The sequence below is a fragment of the Eublepharis macularius genome, chromosome 6, assembly GCF_028583425.1.
Source record: "Eublepharis macularius isolate TG4126 chromosome 6, MPM_Emac_v1.0, whole genome shotgun sequence".
In the NCBI taxonomy this organism is placed as follows: Eukaryota; Metazoa; Chordata; class Lepidosauria; order Squamata; family Eublepharidae; genus Eublepharis; species Eublepharis macularius.
This window is the reverse complement of record NC_072795.1, coordinates 41,533,309-41,556,243: the sequence shown is the minus strand read 5'-3', so window position 1 is coordinate 41,556,243 and position 22,935 is coordinate 41,533,309. Positions and strand designations below refer to the sequence as shown.

Below are 22,935 nucleotides of genomic sequence, written 5' to 3'. Positions count from 1 at the left end.
ACAGGCTGCCCTTCTGTCGGCTGCGCCCGCCCCCTCCCTTGGCCTGCTGGGGGTTGTAGGCCTCCTTGGGGCTCTGCGCCGGCGCGGGCGTCTCGCCGCGGCCCGGCTTCCTGGGCGGCCGCTCCTTGCCTTGCCCATGGCCGCGGCGTCCCGCCGGCGCAGGCCCTGGCTGCCGGGGCTGCGGCCGCGGCCGGGTTGACGGCCTCCTCCATCCGCGGCCGTTTGCCGCTCGGCGCCGGGCTCCTGGCCTCGGCGGGTCGGCGGCCGCGGCCGTCAGCTCCGCCGGGGGGGTGGAGAGGCCTTCTTGGCTGGACGGCGTTTCCGCGGCCCCGCCGGCGTCCCTCCCGGTGCATCTCCCGGCCGACTCCAGGGGCCGCAGGTAGGTGTCGCCACGGGCGGGGGTGAGGGAGGGGGTGGGGGTCGCAGAGTCCGAGGGTGAGGCGCCGCTGCCCCTCGGACACATTGTATGTTTTATACTGTTTCTATTGCATTTTTTCTTAATTGTGTGATCCACCTTGAGGCTTAGCAGAGGAAGGCAAGGTTGCCAGATTTCAGACTGCCATGATTTTAACACATGACTGCATGACCAACAGAACTTTAACAAACAAAATTCTCCCTGCTACTTGATCTTGCTGGGAACAGCCACATCTGTTGTTGTTGTTGTCGTCATCGTCATCGTCGTCGTCATCGTCATCCTATAATGTAGCTGACTAGCTGTCAAAGGAACAGAAACTCTACTACAAATAAGATGTAGTGTATAAAATAGAAACTGTTGACCAGTGGACAACCTTTTTAATATGTATCACTCCTATTTTTTTCCAAACTGTCAATAAAGAAGTGAGTTAAAACTAGAGATGGGCATGAACAGGGAAAAAAAGAACACGATGTTTGTTGCCATTCACGAACAGGGATTCACGAACATGGACAGACATGACATATTCACAAACATGTTCATAGTTGGAGGTTCGTGGGAGCCAGAATGGCCCCCTTGGAACCTAGCTGAACTTGAGCCGGGCAAAGGAGATTCCATGAGTCTCCCCCTTTCGTGTCATTTTCTGTTTACAGTAGCAAAAACTGGACTGTCTGTTGGAAGCTATTTGAGGAGTTACAAACTGACCTTCCCAATGTCCAATGCCCACCAAATTTGCAGGGGAAATAGTCCTCACTGTCCTCTGAAGACCCCCCAAGTTTCAGAGAGAATGCACCCTGGAAAAGGCATGATTCATGGGTCTCCCCCTTTAATGTCACTTTCTCTTCAAAGTGGCAAAAACTGGACTGTCTGCTGGAAGCTACTTTGAGGGGTTACAAACTGGCCTTCCCAATGTCTAATACCCACCACACTTGCAGGGGACACAGTCTTCACTGTCTTCTGAAGACCCCCCCCCAAGTTTCAGAGAGATTGCACCCCGGAAAAGGCACGATCCATGGGTCTCCCCCTTTCATGTCATGTTCTGTTTACAGTGGCAAAAACTGGACTGTCTGCTGGAAGCTACTTTGAGGGGTTACAAACTGACCTTCCCAATGTCCAATACCCACCAAATTTTCAGGGGACATAGGCCTCACTGTCCTCTGAAGACACCCCCCCCCCAAGTTTCAGAGAGATTGCACCCTGGGAAAGGCATGATCCATGGGTCTCCCCCTTTCATATCATTTTCTCTTCACAGTGGCAAAAACTGGACTGTCTGCTGGAAGCTACTTTGAGGGTTTACAAGCCAGAAGGAAAGCCAGAAGGAGTTCAGACAGAGTTCAAACAATCCATGCCTGTGTTGCCAGGGGAATTGATTGAAAGGCTCCAGACTGTCTGGATTTACGAATGGCTGACGAACGCCACAAAGAGGGCTTGGAATGAACACATGTTCGCTGGGAAACGGGGCCTCACGAACATCTTGCTCATGAACAGCGGATTGGGCTGTTCGTGGCTTTTTTTTGTTCGTATTGCTGTTCGTGCCCACCTCTAGTTAAAACCACTTCTCTATGTATATCTCTGTAAATAATTAATTTAAAAAGTCAGACCTACTCAAATATGTGGCTAGTTAGTTGAGATCAACATGTGAAAGACGACTCTCTCTCTCTCTCTCTCTCTCTCTCTCTCTCTCTCTCTCTCTCTCTCTCTCTCTCTCTCTCTCTCTCAAACACACACACACACACTCAACACATTTATTCCTTGGACATTTATCCTTCCTTTGGATATCCTACCTCTGAAGTCCTTGGGCCCTGTTTCCCTATCTTCCAAGCCCTCTTGCTATTCCTTATTCACTCCACAAGTTCATATAGTCCTCTTTCCCAAAGCCCCATCTTTTCCCCAGCCAAACCTTTACTTCTTCTGTATAAGAAACATACTACTACTGACAGTTTTCTCTTCATTAGAAAGTTTGTGATACCACAGCATTTCAGTCAGTGGTTTGGGTGGAGACTCTTTGGCAGGTAACACTTTCTTCTGAATCTATTAAAAGAACAGAGAAGAGAATGAAAGCCATCAATCAACAGATGGAGAGAAATGGCAATACATGTAGATTGTAATCCCTGTCTTAGAAATTGCATTGTCTCCCATCAAAGACTGAACACACACAACTGACACGTACATGATTGATACTATTATACAATGAATGCCTCTGTATTTTTAGGGCTAGAACTAGAGCCAGTTTGGTGCAGTGGTTAAGAGCGTGGTTCTCCAATCTGGAGAACAGAGTTTGATTCGCTACTGCTCATCTTGAAGCCTGCAGGGTGACCTTGGGTCAGTCACAGTTTCTAGGTAAGGCGATCCGCCTTAACCCTGGGAATGTAAGAAGGGGCCACGAGAACTAAGCATGGATGTAACTCTTCCTGCCCTGATCTGCCTAAGTTCACAGAAGAAGCAGTGCTGTCAGATTAGGATATTTTATTGTGATTTCATTGAATATTTTATACTGTTTTTAACTGTTATAATTATTGTGAACCACTTTGAGATCTTAAATGAAGAGAAGCAGTATAAAAATTGAATAAACAAATAAATAAATGCCAATGGCACAGAGCCCACTACTGACCAAAGAATCTTGGCCCTTCTATTCCAACCAGCAGTGCAATCGTAAGTACAGCTACTCTAGTCTAAGCCCATTGAAATCCATAGTCTTAGACTGGAGTAATTCTGCTTAGGATTGCACTGTACGTGTGGAAGAAAATGAATGATCTTCCATTGACTGCTGGGAGAGGCACCTAGAGGTGAGACTGCTCATTTTTCTACATTTATAGGGAGCTAAAAGAATAAGAAAGAATGAATAACACTCTGCTCCTTCTTCCAAGAGGAGGCCTGTGTGTGTCTGATTAGTGAGGGGCCAGGCCTCCCAAAATGTATTGTTACCTGAATTGGTCTCCTTGCAAGTAATAGAATGTGGGGGGAATTAGCAGCAAGGAAGACAGCTATGCGAGAGGGGGTAACAACGGAATCTTTCACCAATTTTTACGAAGTCCCTTCCCCAAAATAGCAGACAAGGCTGGTGCTTTTTAAGTTCAAAGGGTAATCATGGTTGTTGTGGGTTTTCCGGGCTGTATTGCCGTGGTCTTGGCATTGTAGTTCCTGACGTTTCGCCAGCAGCTGTGGCTGGCATCTTGAAGATGCCAGCCACAGCTGCTGGCGAAACGTCAGGAACTACAATGCCAAGACCACAGCAATACAGCCCGGAAAACCCACAACAACCATCGTTCTCCGGCCGTGAAAGCCTTCGACAATACAAAGGGTAATCTTTTATTAAAGAAGGAAAAACACACGCGCACACAGGAGCAAATAATAAAATGATTGCACACACACAGAGTCCTAGGAAGTTAGCCAGAAGTTGGAATAGAATGAGGGAGGGGAAGTATATCTACCTATCCTGGAGAGTAGTCCAGTCCACGGAAGAAGAGAGTAGCTTCAAACATCCCGAGTTCTTGGCCAGGGGAGAGAGAGAGAGAGACTTCGGGAAGTGATCCTAAGGGAACAGCACTTGGATCTGGTAGTGTGTACTGCTCCGTTTGAATGGGGCAAGGGTCCCTCTTATAGGGCAAAATGTGCCCCGAGGTGGGAGAGCCCTCCCAGACATTGGAACAAAGATCCCAACGGTCAGTTCCTGGGAATAACAAATATTTGATTACCTTGATTTCTTGCTGCTGGGGTGGGACAAAAGAGTAAGGTTTTGCTCTCCTGTGCAATTATTTGCAAATTAATGTTCCCAGAGCTGAGTTGATGAATTTAGTTGGGGAATGTACCTTTCCTAGGAATGAATCACAAATACTTATAGGTGCTAATTGATTTCTCCTCAATCTTGGGCTGGGGATCTCATCACAGAAGGTGGGAAAGGAATGTGTTAAGTGGGATGACAGTGCGAGACCTTTCTTGCTCTGGCTTCACCCAGAGCTGAGAGGAAAGTAAACTAATCACCGCTGGTCACTCTGCATTTACATTCAGCATTCCATTCATGTCTGGATCTCCCGGGCGGGACTCAGCAACTGCTAGCTAGAATTCCTCTGTTTGCAAATCAAATTGCGTTTAATCGAGGGACCTTATGATTTTTATATCACAGGTAGCTATTAAATAGCTATAAAACATGGTGGAGGCCGGGCCGACTGTTTACAGTATAACCAGCAGCTATAGTGAGAAAGCTGTCTTCAAGGGAAACTTGTTCATCGTTTCTGATGTTCTCCCTAGGAACTAGTGTTGCCAGGTATCTGCTGAGGGTAGGAGATGTATGCCCAACCCAAGTTGTCACATGTAGGATCAGTGTAACTCACTTTGAAAGCGTTGTGTTGCTCTGTGTGGCACTACATGCTGTGAAAGGGGAGGAGGGGCTTCCTTTCCACACTGTTTTCAGCAGGACACATGAAGCCTGAGAAAGGGGCACAGTGCTCCCTCACCATTTCCACTGGCAAAAAAAAAAAGGACAGAAGCCCCTCCTCTATCCCTCACAGCATTTGGGGGGCCACACTGAGCAAACCAATGCTTTCAGAGTGAGTTACACCAGTCCTATTTGTGACAGTGAATTGAGTCAGGCACCTGTGCCCTGACTTGCTTCGCACACATTTTGTATTTTGGCCCTAAGCAATTCCAGTGTTGCTCTATCATGCAAAACAGGGATGTCAACGGTTAGGTCTTAGGGCCCTAGCAGATCCTTTGAACCCCAGTTATAGCCCATACCTTTCCTATAATATTTCATACAATTCCATCGTTTTCAAGACCAAGAAGCCACAAATGGCAAAGGGGCAATTTGTATTGCTTCCTGTGCCAGTGGCAGGCTTGCAGCCAGTCAGGGTTCCTTGTTTTGTGGACGGTGAGGCTGGCAGACAGCAGGAGATGGATAGTGGACGGATTCTCCCCAAACCTTCCTTGCTCCCCAAGCCTCCCTTTCTTCTCTGCCTTCATTGTATTTCTCTGTGTGCCACAAGATGAAGTACTTGGAGTGGATGATTTGTATTAGGAAGTAGAGTTAGGGAAGCTGATGTTTATTGAACTGTCTTAAGCAACTTTGGCCATAAAAAATGGATATAACCCATAAACATCTGCTTTGCATCTAATCCGACCAATCAGGGTTTTACATAGCTGCCCTATAAATTGCAGTACCTATATTTATCACCAGGGGGCTCATAAACCTTACAGAACAGAGCATAGAGTTTGTGCTTCTGATTATTTTGAGGTGAGTAGTCATGTTAGGGCCAAGCTATAAGTGATGAATGACACTTGCCTGCCAAGTGAACAGGGAGGAATACACGTGAGTCTGTTCACTTGCCAGGCAAGTGTCATTCGTCACTTGTAGCTTGGCCCGTAGTCTGCAGTAGAAGAGTAAGATTCTAGAAATGAACCAGATTTCGAGGGTATGAGCTTTTGAGAGTCAAAACTTTACCCTGATAATTTAGTTGGTCTCTAAGGTGCAGTCTGACTCAAATCTTGCTCTTCAGATTAATTTGGCCTGAGAAAAAGAGCTTCCCTGAGCCTGATTTTGCTTTTATGCCATCAGCAAGGTACAGCATATGAAGGACTGTAAATGAGCATGGATGCGTTTTTCCAAAACTGGTGATTCTAATAAGCAGACAGATCAAAAAATTTGTTTTGTGTGTATCTGGGTAACTGCAAACCCAAGAATGACCAGTCTTTCTTTAGTATATGGGGAAATTATATAAATCTGTTGGGTTTCAGACAGGATAATTCAGCTGCACCTTTATTCCAAAAAGCAATTCCTTCTTGTTTCCCATACTGCAGAGTGACAGATTTCTCCCTTCCCTTTGACCTTTCATAATAGACATTGCAATGCAGGGCTTGTTATTGGCTACTTTTGTTCATGAAAGGGGTTTCCATAGCTGAAATAGCAGCTGCAGCCACTGAAGGATCAAGAGTAAGCACCTGGATTTGTGGCTCTATTCCTGCTTCCAGCCTCCCTACTTTTTATTCACCTTTCTTGTTCTCCTTTGCTTCTCCCCCCAGGTTTTTTATCATTTTATTTTATCCCCATTCTGTGATTCTTTTGTAAACCAAGGGAGAAATGTTTGGCTCCGCCTCCTGAGATAGCCACTTTGGGTTTGGCTCTGCCTTTTATGGAAGCCATTTTGGCACAGCACTCACCACCTCCTCTCAAAATTCCAAAGACTGAAAAAGGTTGGGGACCCCTCAAGCCAGAGGAAGGATTTTTGGGCTGGAGGAAGTTGCTTCATAGTACACCACTCACTTATATAGATGTTTATACCCCACTTTTTCCCTGTTGGGTGTTGGAAATAGCAATGTCTGGAAGAAGAGAAGAAGCCCCTTTCCGTACAGGGGGCAGTAAGGATCAGTTAGTTAGGATAGTGAGGGCAACAATTCTCTCATCTCCTAAAGGTCATTTCCTTGTCTTGTCTCCTATTGGGCTAAACAGAGCAATATCCTCCTTCTTCTCTCTCCTGAGTCCCCACTCTCTCTACTATGTAGTTAGATAGACAACATCTATATGTCTCCTCTTTACGGTCAGATATGTAGTTCATAAATAAACTCTTTTAACCTTTAATATGTACTGTGTAACTACCACTGTGTTATTGAGCACTCCTGCCAACATTGGGGACACGTTAGCTTACAACATTGTTCTCCCCTCCTCTATTTTATCATTGAAATAACAAACCCAGGGCTTTTTTTCAGCTGGAACGTGGTGGAACGGAGTTCCGGAACTTCTTGAAAATGGTCACATGGCTGGTGGCCCCGCCCCCTGATCGCCAGACAGAGGGGAGTTGAGATTGCCCTCTGCGCTGCTGAGCGGCGCGGAGGGCAATCTCAACTCCCCTCTGCCTGGAGATCAGGGGGCGGGGCCACCAGCTGTGTGACCATTTTCTCCGAGGGCAACCCACTGAGTTCCACCACCTCTTTTCCCAGAAAAAAAGCTCTGAACAAACCTGTGGGGAAGGTTAGGCTGAAAGAATCACTGGTCCACGGTCCACAGTCAACCAGCAAGTTTCCATGGGAGAGTGGGGATTTGAACCTGTTTCTCCCAGAACCTAGCCTGACAGTGTAACTATTACACCATTGGAACAAACAGTTATGTTCATGTTTCCAGCTGCCTGCTCTTTGGTGGGAAACAAATGATAGTCGCTTTCTGCTCCTTTTTGCTCTGCGAAACAATAGTATAATCATGTCTGATGAGTATTAACCAATTCATAAAAATAAGCCAAGCAGCTTCTGCTTATATAGGATTTGCTGCTTTTGCTAGAACAGACAACACTCATTTGACAGTTTCAGAAAATGAATGCTTTCTTTGTCCCCAGTTTATCAAAAGGGAAGCCTTACTGCAAGTCTCAGCAAGAGCTTGTCCTTGAATATGGTGGATAATAATCAGACAAGGGCATATATTGCAACCAATGTCATGTCCTTGGGACAGGGAAACTACGCAAATAGAGGTGAGTGAAACTAGCTGAGCTCTAGAGCTTTTGAAGTGGAAGTGGACACCCATTTATATCTCATTGGTGGGCTGGCAACAGTCCTAAATTACCTTGATCTACAAATAGATTGAATAGTAGCATTACTTCTAAGGACAAGCGCAAGATAGAGGTTGAAAAACATAATATTCAGCCTCCAATTATATTGCAGTTTGAATGTAGACCATGAGTATGCTGCTATTGTGAATGGAAAATAGCAGGGGCATAAATTAACATATCCACATGGCAACCATATTTACTTTTACAGGTTCAAAATCTTCACTCACCCCATCTGTTGGGAATTTTCTCTTTGGCCCTTAGAATATACAAGTGGGGACCTGCAAGGACTTGTGGGGGACATCTCATTTCCCCATCCCCCACCATGATTTCTTTTCCTTCCTTGCCCCCATAGCCTCTCCTTCTTTTCCTACTTCCTTCTCTCTTTCCCACAAACCTTTGTCTGCCCCCCTGTCTTCACCTTTCCTCCTCTCTCCCCTGGCAGTCTCTCCCCTGTGGCCTGCTTCTGTGGTGCTGGCTAGGGGTGTGCAAAACAAAGCACACAAGCTATAAATACACCCAGAAATCACTGTTTCATTTTGTTAAAGCAACTTTCGGAACAATGAACCAAATCTGGGAAATCAAATGATAATGAAATCCTCCCACCAAAAAGTTTGTGTTTCATTTCGGTTCTTACCTTGCAGCGGCAGCAGCACCAGGCAGCACCTTGTTTTCTTTAACAGCATTCACCATATCCCAAGGGGAGAGAGTCCTTCCATTATTAATTAATTGTTGGCAGGAAGGGGGAATGTGTGCAATGCACATGAGTGCATCTTTTTCTTCCCATTGCTACCTGGGCAGTGGCATTCTCTGCCTGCCAATCAGGTCCTTGAAATGGGAGACCTCGCCCCACGTATCAACTTTGGAAATGTTTGGAAGGGGGAACATGTAGACTTTAATCATAGACTGCAATTCTAAAGACACTTCCCTGGAATTAAGCACTACTGAGTAACTTTCATCTGAGTAGACTTTTTGCGGGGGGTGCATCTTGGTTTGTTTTGCGCCACTACCTAGCACTGGTCTGTCTGCCCCACTCCCATCAGGGCACTTGGATGGTTGGTCACTGTGAGAAAAAGTGCCACGGAGGGTGGGGGGAGCAAGTGATCTGTTCAATCAGCAACTTCATAAAGGCCCTGGAAGATTTCAGTCATAGGCTGCAATTCTAAAGACACTTTATTTGGAGTAAGCACTACTGAATAACATCGGACTTACATCTGAGTAGACCTGTTTAAGATTGCTTCCTCCCCCAAACTGTGAGCCAAATGCCTACTCCACTCTCTCAAAAAGAATCCTGCTTGCCCACAGCAAAAGGAAAACTTTTGACAAAAACAGGTGTGTGTGTGTGTGTGTGTGAGAGAGAGAGAGAGAGAGAGAGAGAGAGAGAAACTATGATGATGCCTGGCTGCCTAAACTTGGGCAATGGAGACTGGCGGTGATTAATGTGGAAACATTCTCTCATCATGGAAACAAAACTGCAAAACACAAGGGAACATGGCACCAACAGGCAACTGCAGGATTCAAAGATAAGACTTTACTGGGACTATAGAAGAAGAAAAAGTGAACATAAAGCAGGATTGTTTTTAATGCTGCTGCTACCCTGCTACCCCTTTGCTAGCAGGTTTCCCATCATAGTGTGCACCCAACAACACTCGCCTTCTTCAGGGTCCATTGTTGCTGTTGTTGGTGCATGTGTAGTGCAACTGAGGAAAAACTCAGTGGATCATGGTTTAGAGGGAGGACTGTGTTCTTTGTGATTTTGGTGCTGTTAACTACAAAAGCAGCTATCCCAAAGAGCCTGGAAACCCTCACAGCAAACAATGAAGCCAAAACTCATGATAATGGAAAAAAGCCCAAATGGATTAGATCTGAGCTGGCAACATCCAGAAAAAAAAAAGAATATGGTGCATAGCTCCTTCAGAAACCCCCAAACCAAAACACAAATTTTCCCAGTGCACATCCTTAGTGCAGCTGAGCCAGGCCCAGTTGTATGGTGGGGAACCTGCAAGGACTTGTTGGGAATACTTGACTTTTCCCTGTATCCTTTCTCAACACTACTTCCTCTTTCCCTTCTCCTGGCAGCCTCCATCTGCTCACCGTTCCTTAAGTCCTTCTTTCCTTTAAACCCACTAAACAACTTACCTTTTATTTGCCCCCATCTACATCTATATTTCTTAATTTACTTCATTTATATACTGCCCTTTTCCACAATGGAAGCCCAAAGCAGCTTAGACTGAGTGTGACTGGATCAAAGTCACTCAGTAAGCTTCCACATCAGAGTAGCGATTTGAACCTGGGTCTCCCAGATCCTACTCTGAAACTCTAACCACTAAACTACACTGCCTTTGGGGGAGCTGCTGTTGAACAATAGAAAGCAGCCAGATCTGGCTGAGTCATGTAAGTCATGTGGTATCAAGTTGTCTTGTGGTTGCTTCTGGGCCTGGCCCCAATGAATTTTCTCTCAAATGGCCCTTGCCTCCTCCCCCTGCCTTTCACGGACAGTAACCAAACCCAGAATATTGGCTAAACTGTTATGGCTGCCTAGCAACAACCACTGATGGTATCTGGTTAAAACTAGAGGTGCCTTTTTATTGTTTTGGGTTTTTAAAAAATTTATTTCAGATTTTTCTGCAAACCTGAGCCATTTTTCAGATATGTAGGAATATCTGTCTTGTCCATTCATGGTGCCAGTCTCCAGATTTAAATATCCTCAGATCAGAGTAATTTGGCTATTAGTATATAAGATTCCATAGTTTTAAAAGATTACATGAATATATGACTGCAATATGCCTGCTATTGTAAAGACAGGTCCAAGAAAACAACACTTATTTTATAACATCATGTGCCATGTCTGTTTGTAAGCCTAGCCTCTGTAGTTTCTGGATTGCTTCCATTGCTGTTTGACTGATGTCACATTTTTGGAAAGAGATGCTGCATATTTTAAAATGATGATTTTTGAGCCTTTTGGTTTTCAAGCTTTAAACCTGATGACAACACATACCAGAACCAAAAAAAGTCAAAGAAATTGTGTTTGCTTATAAAATAGTTTATTCATATTTAAAAACAATTACCAGAGACTGAAGAACACTTTAATCTAGATAATACTAAAGGTTTAGGAAAAGAGATTTGAATAGCCATTTTTAGTTATTTAACAGCACAGTTAGCAGGCTGCACCTTTCTAAAACCGCTGAAGTCAATAAGCTTAGAAGGCAGTAGCTCTGCTTAGGATCGCACTGTAAGTGTATTTTTCCTTAATTTGCAATATAGATCACAAGCAGCGCCTACTCATGCGTAATTCATGAGTCATTTACTGAGGATGCAGCCATCTTTATTGTTTAAAATTCCTTTTGGGAGATGGGAATTTGTACCAATAATGCATTTGCTCATTAATTTTATTAGAAATACAAATACATATATGTAGATTTAATATATAAACGTATTATAAATGCACAAGATGTTTCACAACATTTTCAGAGTCTCAATTTTGTGTCATGGTAAAAGAGTCAAGAGGACATAACAAACAACTGCTAAGACAAACATTTCAGATTCTAGCAGGATATAGCTTTGTGATGTTTGCTTCTTTAACTAGCACTTCAGCCTAAAGGGACTGCAGAATTGGTCACACCAAGCTGTTCTAATTCCTCCTTCTATTTTCCTCCTCAGGGAAATGCTGCCATTGAACACAAAGAAAGATAATTTCACATTCAAAGTATTTTTTTAAATGTTAATTTATTTGATTTAAATTCTCTTTTTCTCTGTCTTAAATATTTAATACTGTTTATGCTTCTTGAGGAAAATAAGAGGCGATTTTTTTCAACAACCACTGTTTTATATTTTTAAAAATTCTCACAATGACTTCCTAACAGGCTCTACAGAGGATTCTGTCAATTTCATTTACACAGAGAAACAAAATAACACATTTAGCGAGAGCAAGGGCAGTTCGGAGGTGAGGTATTTGCTTTCGGTGATGTTTAAGTTTAGTTTAATTCATTTGGATTTGGATAATTAAAATGGACATTGGTGAAGTGCCTGCATTGTCTTCCTCCGTGATATCAGAATGTCACTGTGCAACAGCAACTAAGAAAAACCTCTGACTGGAAAAAACGGTAAGAAAACAAAGGAGCATTGCACACACACACACACCCCAACATAAGATGTGCACATAACAGTGCGCTGCAGTTTAGAGAGGATATTGTGGTAGAGTCTGTGCTTTTAGTCTGATTATCCAGACCTCATTTCATTTCCTTGCTTAGACTTGAGGGTATGTGTGCGCATGTATGCTACTTAAGTTGTCTTAGCATTATTTAGGTCACTATGTTTAAGAGTAGCCTTTACAGTCTTTTGCTGCCTAAAGCATGGAACAATTTACACGGAGCATGGCGGCACAGAGTTTTTTTTTTCTAATAGGCTCTCATCTTTATGAGCTCTTAAGGATGGCTGAGCATTTTGTAATGTAATCTGTACAGCAAAATAGCTTCCGTTTATGCCTGGCAGATATATTTAGCTGCAACCTTCCTTGTGGTTAGTAGGGTTCAACACAGACACAGAGACAGCTGATTGTGCAGCTAGTACCCCCACACACACACGCGCGCGTGCTTGCGATTTCGTCAATATGCTCAGTTTTTCCTGATAATCCAGTGCAGAATTAGAGCAATGCTTTTTCTTTAACATGCTCAATGACTAGAATAAAAACAACAAGAGCAAAATACACATCTTAAGGAAATAAGAAAGCACAGCAAACAGAGACAGATATCTAGGACCTGATACGTACTATCTGAAATCTTCTTTCATCAAGAAGCTGTTTCTGCTGATGTTCTTTCCATTCCCTTCCTCCAGCAAGAAGAGGAATCTTCTGCTTTTCTCAATACAGGAAGAACTGCCACTCTGCCGGAAGATTTTGGCAATAGAATCTGAAAGACTTAAGTCTGTATCATCGAAGAACATGGAGCTTCCCAGAACAGTGCATAGTAACTATTCATCTTGCATCATCCGTTGATTACATCCCCCCCCCTTTGTTCCCTCCCACTCAGTTGTTCAAAGACTCAGATAGCAGGTTTGCAATGTCACTTGACAACATTAATCAGATACTACATTTACGGTGAGCTGTCCCTTGTCTTTCCCCCTTACCGGTTCTGCTGCAGTGTGCATCATACTGCTGCAAGTCTAAAATGGCAGGCAGGATTAATGTTGCTTCAGCTGCATGGATGCTGTGGACACAGAATTCATTATACCATGCCTAGTGTTTCTAATGGGAGCATGTAAATGGTCTGTGTGCCATCTCATGCAGTAGGGAAAACGTGGTGCTTCCTGGTGGGCATTGCCACTTAAGCTGGCCACTTTCAGGCTTCAATTTCATTTTCAGCATTGTGAATTGCCAGTTTGTTGTTGCATTCTGAAGCCAACATTAGCTCTTTTTAAACTTTTTAAAAAAAATTTAAAGCAAACTAGGCTTCTCAGTGGGTGTCATTCCTCTTGCTTTGACTGCTATTTAAATAATGTATGTTGTATTGTTAATTAATGGCAATATCGAATTAAACCCCCTGAAACGAACATATTTATTATGCAGGCACGTCCAATCTATTTTTAACTCTTACGCAGTCTGTGCACATAGTGCAATGGGCTTTAGTTGCTGAGTTTTTCTTTTCAGCAAGGAGTAGCATCGGGCTGATTTTCAACAAATGTGACAAGTGGCCTTTGCAGTGGTCAACTTCAAGCTTTGAACCCTTGGAAAAAGAAAAAAGGGGGATGTGAAGCCTTTGCGTTGCAGCTTATTTAAAAATCACCTTGGATGAGGACGTCTCCCCCCCCCTTCCCTCCTGTTCTTGCCATTGATAAGTCCAGCTATTCTGATCACAGTCTGTTCAAGCAACCAGCTTTTGAATACAGCCTCCATGTGTTTTTTGTTTGTTTAGAAGAACAAGATTTCAGTGACTTTCCATCGCTTTATATAACAATGGCTGAGTGCATTGCCATACTAAGACTTCATTAAGACATATATACAGGTAGGTGAAGACTTGCATGTTTTACCAATTCTCGTTCTATACCGCGGATCTGGGATCTGGAATACTGGACATATTTTCAGAATTATTAAAGAAGTTTATTTTCTGTTAAGACAATGTGATGCTAAATTTTATAACATTATATTGGCTCAACAGTGGATTGCGGTTGTTTAAAAACATACTGAAAGTGGAACTACTGTGTCTGTTAGAATAATCAGGGCGTGGCACCGCTTATGTAACAAAAGGGTTTTTAGATATATATGTATGTATATATATCCTGGAAGATTTTGAAATCAAATATGAAAATGATTAGACTGTTCCCTTGGATATAAAACTACAAGTTGTGAAGATAGGGATAATTTAAAAAAAAAAAATTACATTCTGCCATAGGGAACGGTCCTTTGTTCTTTGCTGTGGAGATAATTTAGCATTAATTCTATTCGTATAAAGATGTATAAGAAAGTATATGTTATTTCCTTTTTTTTAAAGGCATAGGGCATTTCCAATGGAGACATATCTAAAGACATTTTGGTTATCTCAAATATGTATTAGAATTTGGCTTGTTTGAAATTAGTTAACAATTTAAAATGAAGCATAACAGACAAAAACTCACGGTGAGTTGTTTGATATCATTAGTGTATGGCCAGGGAATATATTTTAACATATATGTGCTTCACATTTACACTGGGCCAAAACCTGTTTCCTTGGCAACCAAATCCTGTTAATGGGGGCAACAGCAGAGATTCAAAGGTAGTTATTATTATTTAATTCCACAATGCAAATGGTGATCTCATGTTACATTTCTGGGCGGCTATAGTTTCTTAAAAGATGGGAGGCTTTATACAATGCTAAAGCCTCCCCTCATTGTATTTCATCTTAAACCGATTGCCTTAAAAATGTAATTGTTTATCTTTCAAAAAACATCCTCCACAGTATCAATCAGTTCACAGTGACATGTATTTGTACTTACAGTAATTCCATATCAGTACTATACATACATAGCTAAAATGATAAACAATGAAAAATGTAAACATGTTTAAACCTTTCCTCTGTTCACTGATTCATTTAAGAGTAATTAGAAATAAATACTTTTAACTAGACAGAATATAGCATAATCCCTCAGGTTTACCAATCTGAACAATTTCTAAAATGACAGGAAGGAAAGAGATGATCCAATCTGCGGTTTACGGTAGCACTCGTGGAAGGTTATGCAAGGTGTTCATATAAGTGGTTTAGTGGAATGCACACCACCTATTTCTAATAGAACCTGTAAAAATTAAACCCAGAGGTAAAATATTTTACTTATATTGTCTTCAGCATTGCTACACAGTTCATATAGCTTATTTAAAACATGAGGTCTTTCCCTGTGACTTCAGCAAGTGATACTGCAAAGATATTTTTCAGCATGGTAGCCATTTTCTTTTCATGTCCTTCACTACAAAACTGCTAGGAAGATGATGTGTGGGTCACTCACGATCAGCAGCAGAACCACAGGCTCGAAGGAAATATTCAAAGTATAATTCTGTTGACCATTTATACTGCAAGTAGCAAAGCGCTTTTTCAGGTACAATGTTCATTTTCACTTATTTCTAAAGATCACTAGTACAGTAAACTTCTGATTAATCTTTATATGTTAGAGAATGACCAGTAACAATTGTTTTAGCATGACTTGTTAATCCGTAACAATCATGGATGCACTGAAATCAAGTTTTCCATTCCATTCTTTTTAACATGCTTTACAAACAAGTTTTGAAAAATATTTTTAAATGTGATGTTCATTATACTGTAGATTTAATTCTTCATAGCTGAGTAGTTTTGATAGTTTGTATCTTTTGGACATCAGTTACGATTAACATTATTTATTTCACGCATGGAATTTTCTGTTATAAAAAATGGCATGCTGCCAACTTTAAGTTGCCTTACAATAGCACCCCTCTGTTTTAAGTCTTCTTTTTAAAAAGATGTGCTATAGGAGAAGCTAAAATAACAATTTATAAACTATTTGTTCTTGTATTCCTCCATCAGCATATTTCAGTGTAGATGGTTTTTTACTTCCTTTCTATCACATCAAGGAAACATTTCCCTCTCTCGAATGACAGAATTTCTTCCATCTTTAGGAAAAATGCATCCGTAATTTGCAGGCAGCAATTGTTTTTCTGCTGAAAGAGTTAAAGTAACTTATTTGTGAGATGTTATATATGTCCCCCATTTGAATACTTCATTTCTGTCCACAGCAAAAGCATGCACTGTGTTTCTTTTTAGAAAGTGTATCTTTTTAGAACACCCCCCCAACAGAGAACTGCAGATTTTCGTCTAAGCAAACTAGCATCTGCCTATCTTTCTTGGCCTTCTTTTTTTCCATACTAAAAAGAACAATGTCAAATGACCACTGGAATGAGTCCATTCCTTACAAATGGCCACTGGAATATATGGGCTCTTTTGGAATGTCCATTGGAATGGATTGTTTACACACAGCTTGCCAAGATCCTTCCCCAAATGGGCAAAAGAAAAGATATTGCCCTTACAAATGGCAACTGAAACACACTGAAATGACCAGGGAAGGCAGACTGAGAATCTGTATGAAAAAGGAACTCCAAAGTAAGTCATGGGCATACACAAGGAGCTCCCCTTGCCTCAAAGACTCTGGGGTGCTTACAGTGTAGTTTCCCTCTGCTATCCTCTTTGCATTTATATATTGTTCTTCCTGGCTATACATTTTTCCAGTAGTCCACAGCTTGCAAAGCAGGCCAGCATTATTTCCGCAGTATGGAAACATACTCCATAGGACTTTTTCCATCACACCTGTCCCCCCCCCCTTTTGTTGTTGTAGGGTGGCTAACTAATGGACCAGGAACAATGCTCCGACCTACTGTGTGATAGGGACACAATTGCAGAAATCAGCAGGTGAAGCTTATCATTACATGGAAACAAAACCAGGCGGCCTGTCTAACCATAGAGATGTGCTTAAAAACCAATGCCAGTATGATCTGTTGCTTGGAGTGTCAGACTAGGGTCTGAGAGACCCAGGTTCAAGTTACCCCTTCTCATGGAGGCTTGCTGGGTGACTTGGACTAGTTGCACACTATCAGCCTAACTCACCTCTCAAGGTTGTTGTGGAGATAAAATGGAGAAGAGGAAAATGATGTAAACCATCTTGGGTCCCCTTCGGAGAGAAAGATAGGGTATAAAGGAACTAAATAATCTATCAATAAAGCTACAGTGGATGAGTAATAGGCATGTCTCTGTGTGTGTGTGTGTTATGTGCCATCAAGTTGCTTCAGACTTATGGTGTCCCTATGAATGAAAGACCTCTGAAACTCACACCTGCTCACTCTCATTGCACAGGTCTCTCAACACTCCAATGATTCCATTAACCTCTTTTGTCTCTGTTTTCCTAATCGAAAAATTGCTCTTTGCTCTTCAGCTCCCATTAGCTCACTATTCTTTTAGTTTATATATATTTTTGCACTGTTACTGCTCCCTCCCAAATGTGTACACACACACTCTTATGAATTCTACTGTTCCTTACTAAGCTCAGCAACAGATGGCAACATCACACAAAGCTTTCATTCTCCAAGGAGTTCATGTGCTGAGGGACTTTCAGTGCAGAGGGACGTGCAGTATAGCTGGTTAACTGCAACAAAATGGAAAAACAGGTGCAAACTTTGTCCACACCTCTGGGTATGGAGGGTAGGCATGGGAACTATAACCCAGGCCTGTTGATAGGCTGGACCACGGATAGATCTGCAAATAATTGCTTGGAGAATTTCCCACAGCCCACAAATAGAGCAAAATCTGCAATAACTATGTTTTGCAGACTTGGTTTAAATGGACAGGGGATGGGTGGTGTTCAGTATGAACCAACCAGAAAAACCTTTCCAGGGGTATGTTGCAGTCCACTGTGACATCTCAGCACGGGTATTTATGAGACATCAAATCTTAGGTGAATCTGTTCAAAATGAGATAATCTCTGGGCAAAGCAGTTCCAGTGAATATGGTCTGTCTTATTCATTCATTCATTCATTCATTCATTCATTCAATTTTTATACCGCTTTTCTTCCATTAAGATCTCAAAGTGGTTTGCAATTACAATAGCTAAAAACCAATACAAAAATATAATATATTCAATAAAAATCACCAAAAAATAGCCTAATACAAATTAAAAACTGCTCTAGTCCCAACCCCAGCCTATAAAACCCTGCAGACAACATAAAATAGCAGGTAGATAAATGCACCACAATTTGCTGTGCCTCACAGTAGAATATACTATAAATGGAAACCTCTTGATACTGTTTGCTGATCAACCAATAAAGAGAAGAGTTAAGTAAAACTGGTTGGATTTCATACACTCCCAGTCTTTTGATCAATCTGATTGCTAACCTAGTTTATAGATAAATTTCCTCCAAATCTGTTAGCTTTATAGTTTCAGTATTATATCATTAAATGTGATCTTTCAGCCTCGGCACATGTCCATCAAGTGTTGGGAGATGCAATGTTATCTGGGAAGCATAGTTTAAAAAGACAGAGCCTGCGGAGATCACTCCTCAGAGGGTTTGTTAATTTCATCTTCATCTCCCGGAAGACTCTGTCAATTGCACCTCTCCAGTCTAAAACTGTGTGGGATCACACCCAGATGGAAGCAAGGAATGGAAATGGACTGGAGCTGCCTCTCAGAGACGGGGCTTGGACCTGGAGAGATTATAATGGGCTGAAGTTTTCCTTCTGGCATTTCACAGACCCTTCACACAACTCCAGTGAATAGCAAAGCCTTTGCCTGCAGCCAGCTCTGTCTCTTTAAACTACTGTTTCCAGTTAACGTTGCATCTCCCAACTAGACATGGGTACGAACAGCATTTCGAACGGAAAAATCCCACGAACAGGCCACTCGGCTGCTCGCAAACAGGTCGTTCGTGATGCGCCATTCCAGCCAAACAGGTGGTTGGCGCAAGCATTGTTTGTTGCGCTCAGACGCTGTTCGGGAAGCTAGACACTCAGGCACCTTCAATCAATTGCCTTGGCAACAGAGTGGGGGAGTGCCTGAACTCTGCCTGCACTCACTCTTTCGCCCCGGACACCCCAATCAAAGCCCACCTTAGCTTGATGGGCAGGTCTTCCTTCCAAGTGTGGAGCTGCAAATTGGTTACAATTGGTAACATGGGAGCAGACACCAGGGGGGAGGAAGGGAGGAGGGGGGTGTTCTGTGGCCATGGGAACTCCAATCTTATCCCTGCAAACCCTGGCAGGCAGTTCTGACTGCCAACCACAGGCCTCCTGCGTTTCTCAATGAGTCCTCTTCAGCTTATAAAAGGGCACTGTACTCCCAGTTCTGGTTTCACTTTCAGCAAGCAGTGGAGTGGGACAGAGCTCTTGATAGCGTTTTGGAGGAGAGAGTGGGAGAGTGCATTGGAGCTGGGCTTTTTTCTGTGTGTGGTGGGTGGGATAGGGAGCTATCCCCTCTGGTTCTAGGGCTGTTGCCAGGTCCTGGGGCCAAGCTCAGTGGGCACCTTGGCTGAGGGCTCACCCTGATTATTAGTGCCTGATCTGGTCAGGTCTCTGGGAGTGTTGGGCTAGGGCTCTACCCCCTCCCTCTGGTTCCAGGGCTGCTGCCAGGCCCTGGGGCCAAGCTCAGTGGGCACCTCGGCTGAGGGCACCTCAGCTGAGGGGTCACCCTGATTATGATTAGTAGTAGTATCAGTATCAGACAGTGCTTGATCTGGTGGTCAACAAAGACAAGAGAGGCAGTCCCTGATACAACAAGAGCACAAAGAGCTGAAACCAGCAAGGAACCAATGAAATCAATTACATAATTCGATTAATGCAACTTGAATATACACAAATGCTCTATATAATCAATAGCAATGTAAACAATGCAAATCGCAAACAGCAATGAATAAATAGATCAAAGAGCTAATACAATGAAAGGTATTCTATCAAATATCCACGCAAGACTGCGTGGATATTTGATGAAAGGTATTTGATAGAATACCTTTGATAGAATGAAAGGTATTTGATAGAATACCTTTCATTGTATTAGCTCTTTGATCTATTTTATTGTATTAGCTCTTTGATCTATTTATTCATTGCTGTTTGCGATTTGCATTGTTTACATTGCTATTGATTATATCGAGCATTTGTGTATATTCAAGTTGCATACATCGAATTATTTAATTGATTTCATTGGTTCCTTGCTGGTTTCAGCTCTTTGTGCTCTTGATCGGGTGGTCAGGCTTGTGGGTGTGCTGGGCTAGTGCTCTAGCCTCAGCCTCCGGTTCCAGGGCTGCTGCCAGGCCCTAGGACCAAGCTCAGTGGGCACCTTGGCTGAGGGCTCACCCTGACTATTAGTGCCTGATCTGGTCAGGTATCTGGGAGTGTTGGGGTAGGGTTCTAGCCCCTCCCTCTGGTTCCAGGGCTGCTGCCAGGCCCTGGGGCCAAGCTGGTGTCCCCACCTGCTGTCCACCCCTCACCCTGTCATCCGTGGCCAGGTCCGCAGCGCAGCTTGTAACCATTCACCCTCCTTCCCCTCGGACAGTTAGTGGTCCACGTTTCAACGCCTCCGTATGGAGGCACTTTCGGGCCCTTCCTAATGACCCCCATGTGGTGTGGTGCCGTGCCTGTGATGTCCTGGTGCTCAGGGGGGAAAACCTGAAGCACCTGTCTTCGACGGTCCTGACTTGGCACCTGAAGACGCACCACCCGAGTCTGTGGTCTCCATCCTCGCCGAGCAAAACATCCATTGGGGGGAGAAAGGGGGCCACCAGCTCTTCTGAGCAGGGATCAGTGGGAGGGTCACCTTGCCCTGAGGCTGATGCTGGTGGGAGCAGAGCGCTCAGGCAGGCCACACTCGCAGAGGTTGTCCCCTTGGGGTCTGGGACAGTGCCGCTTAGAACGTTGAGGGCTCGGGAGGTGGGCCTTCGCATCCTGGCAGAGATTATTGCCCTACATGGCTTGCCCATATCCATCGTGGAGTGCGTGGGGTTCCGCAGGCTACTAAAGCATCTTGCCCCTTGGTTCTCCATGCCGTCGCCATGCACCCTTGCCCGTCGAGTCCTGCGGGTATCTCGAATGAGGGCTGGCACATTTGGGCCAGGTTTAGCCAGGCCCACTCTCACTGCTAACAGGCTTCTGAGACCTTGATAGGCCTTCCTGGCACAGCCAGATCATCATGACACCTCCTTTTTGAAAAGGCAGGAAAGTGGTTGATGCTGACGGCAGCCTCCTTTGGGCACTTGCGCAACAGCTCAGGAGCTGTTGCACATGTAGTTGAGCTGCATGGTGCCCCTACCCATTGCAAATGCTGTGCCCTCTGAGCAGGGGGGAATGGGTCCCTCAACTCATGTCCTTTCCACAAAGGCAGGAAGGTGGCTGATGTCAACTGCTGCTGCTGCTGTTCCGTTTCTGTCTCTCCCTCTCTGGAACCACTTTGACCCATCCAAGCAATGTCTCCTGCCCATCCCCTTCTTTCCGCTAAGGCAGGATGGCAGGTCATGTCAGCCACTGCTTTATGGGGGACTATCCTGTTATTGCTCCCTTCTTGGTCATGAGGGACAGCTTGGCTGCGATCGTGCAGCGGATTACATCATATAGGGATACAGCATGGTTGCACAGCATGGGGGCTCCTCTGTCAACAGGACTGACTGGACCCCTTTGAGCTGGGTGGGAATATGTCCTGCGACTCCCGTCCTTTCTGCAAAGGCAGGAAGGTGGGCTGCCACTGCCCTATTTCTTCTTCTCTCTCTCTGGACCACTCCAACCCCTCCCAACTACCTCTCGCTTGGGAGCTTTCCAGTTCCCGGTCCATACCTCTCCCTCCCAGTTACTGCCAGGAGTCCCTTCCCCACCACTTGCATCACCCCGTCCCCTCCTTTCCATGATGGCAGGAAGGTGGTTGATGCCAGCAGCCGCTGACAGATTGGGGTTTTCCAGGCCCTGTCGCAGGATCTTCCAGGTGCAGCTCGTCATCACGGCCGGAACCCCTGGGTCCCTCTCTCCCACCCTGACCACTTTGTGTTCCCTCTTTCCTCCGCCCCGTCCCCTCGTTTCCGTGATGGCAGGGAGGTGGGTGATGCCTTGAGCCGCCAATTCGGGGTCTTCCTGTCCCCCTTGCAGGATCTTCCAGGTGCAGCTCATCACCACAGCTGAAACCCCTGGGTCCTCCTCTCCCATCCTGACCACTTCGTGTTCCCTCTTTCCTCTTCTCCCTCTCGGGTACTGCCACGAATCCCTTCCCCAACACTTGCACCGCCCCGTCCCCTCATTTCCGTGATGGCAGGGAGGTGGGTGATGCCTGCAGCTGCCGAATTCGGGGTCTTCCCATCCCCCTTGCAGGATCTTCCAGGTGCAGCTCATTGCCGCGGCTGGAACCCCTGGGTCCTCCTCTCCCTAACCACCCAGTGGCTGCAGTCTTCACCCACCTTGCTGCACAAGCGGATGCTTTGTCCACCTCTGACCCGGAGGCCTGGTGGGCAGGCACATGGGAGGTGCCGCCCATGAGCGCCCAGACCCCACGCCCCCTGAGGGGAGGCAGCACACCACTGCCTTCCCATGCCTGCCAGGCCTAGCGGCCGCAGTCTTCACCCACCTTGCTGCACAAGTAGACGCTTTGTCCGCCTCCCACCCACAGGCCTGGCAGGCGGGCACATAGAGGGTGCCGCCAGTGAGTGGCCAGACCCCCTGTCCCCAAGAGAGGAGGCGGCATGCCTTCAGGACCACTGCACGGGGCACAAGTGAACTGGGGAGGGTGGCTCCATTTGTGTTGATTGGGAGTTTTCTGGAGGCGTCGAATTTGGGAATATATAACTCCAAGATCCATACTGCAATCTTGACCAAACTTGGGTGGTCGCTGGAGAAGAGCCTGCTGCACATTCCCTGTGAATATGAGCTCTCTAAGTGCTAAGGGGACGAACACTGAACACCGAACACATTCGTTAACGGTACATGTTTGGTTCTGGTCAGCTGTTCGTGTTCATCGTCGGGAACGAACACCAAACAGCCTGTTCAAGTT

General features: G+C 44.6%; 1 long non-coding RNA gene across 1 annotated transcript; it reads right to left on the bottom strand.

The window, feature by feature from the left end:
* Positions 1-11,012: 11,012 nt before the first annotated feature.
* LOC129332842 (uncharacterized) lies at positions 11,013-13,107 on the bottom strand. The gene is made up of 3 exons (XR_008597344.1): positions 13,063-13,107; positions 12,707-12,819; positions 11,013-11,605 (listed from the first exon to the last, which is right to left on the bottom strand). It is a non-coding gene; the product is annotated as an uncharacterized LOC129332842 (long non-coding RNA).
* Between the last annotated feature and the right edge of the window lie 9,828 nt (positions 13,108-22,935).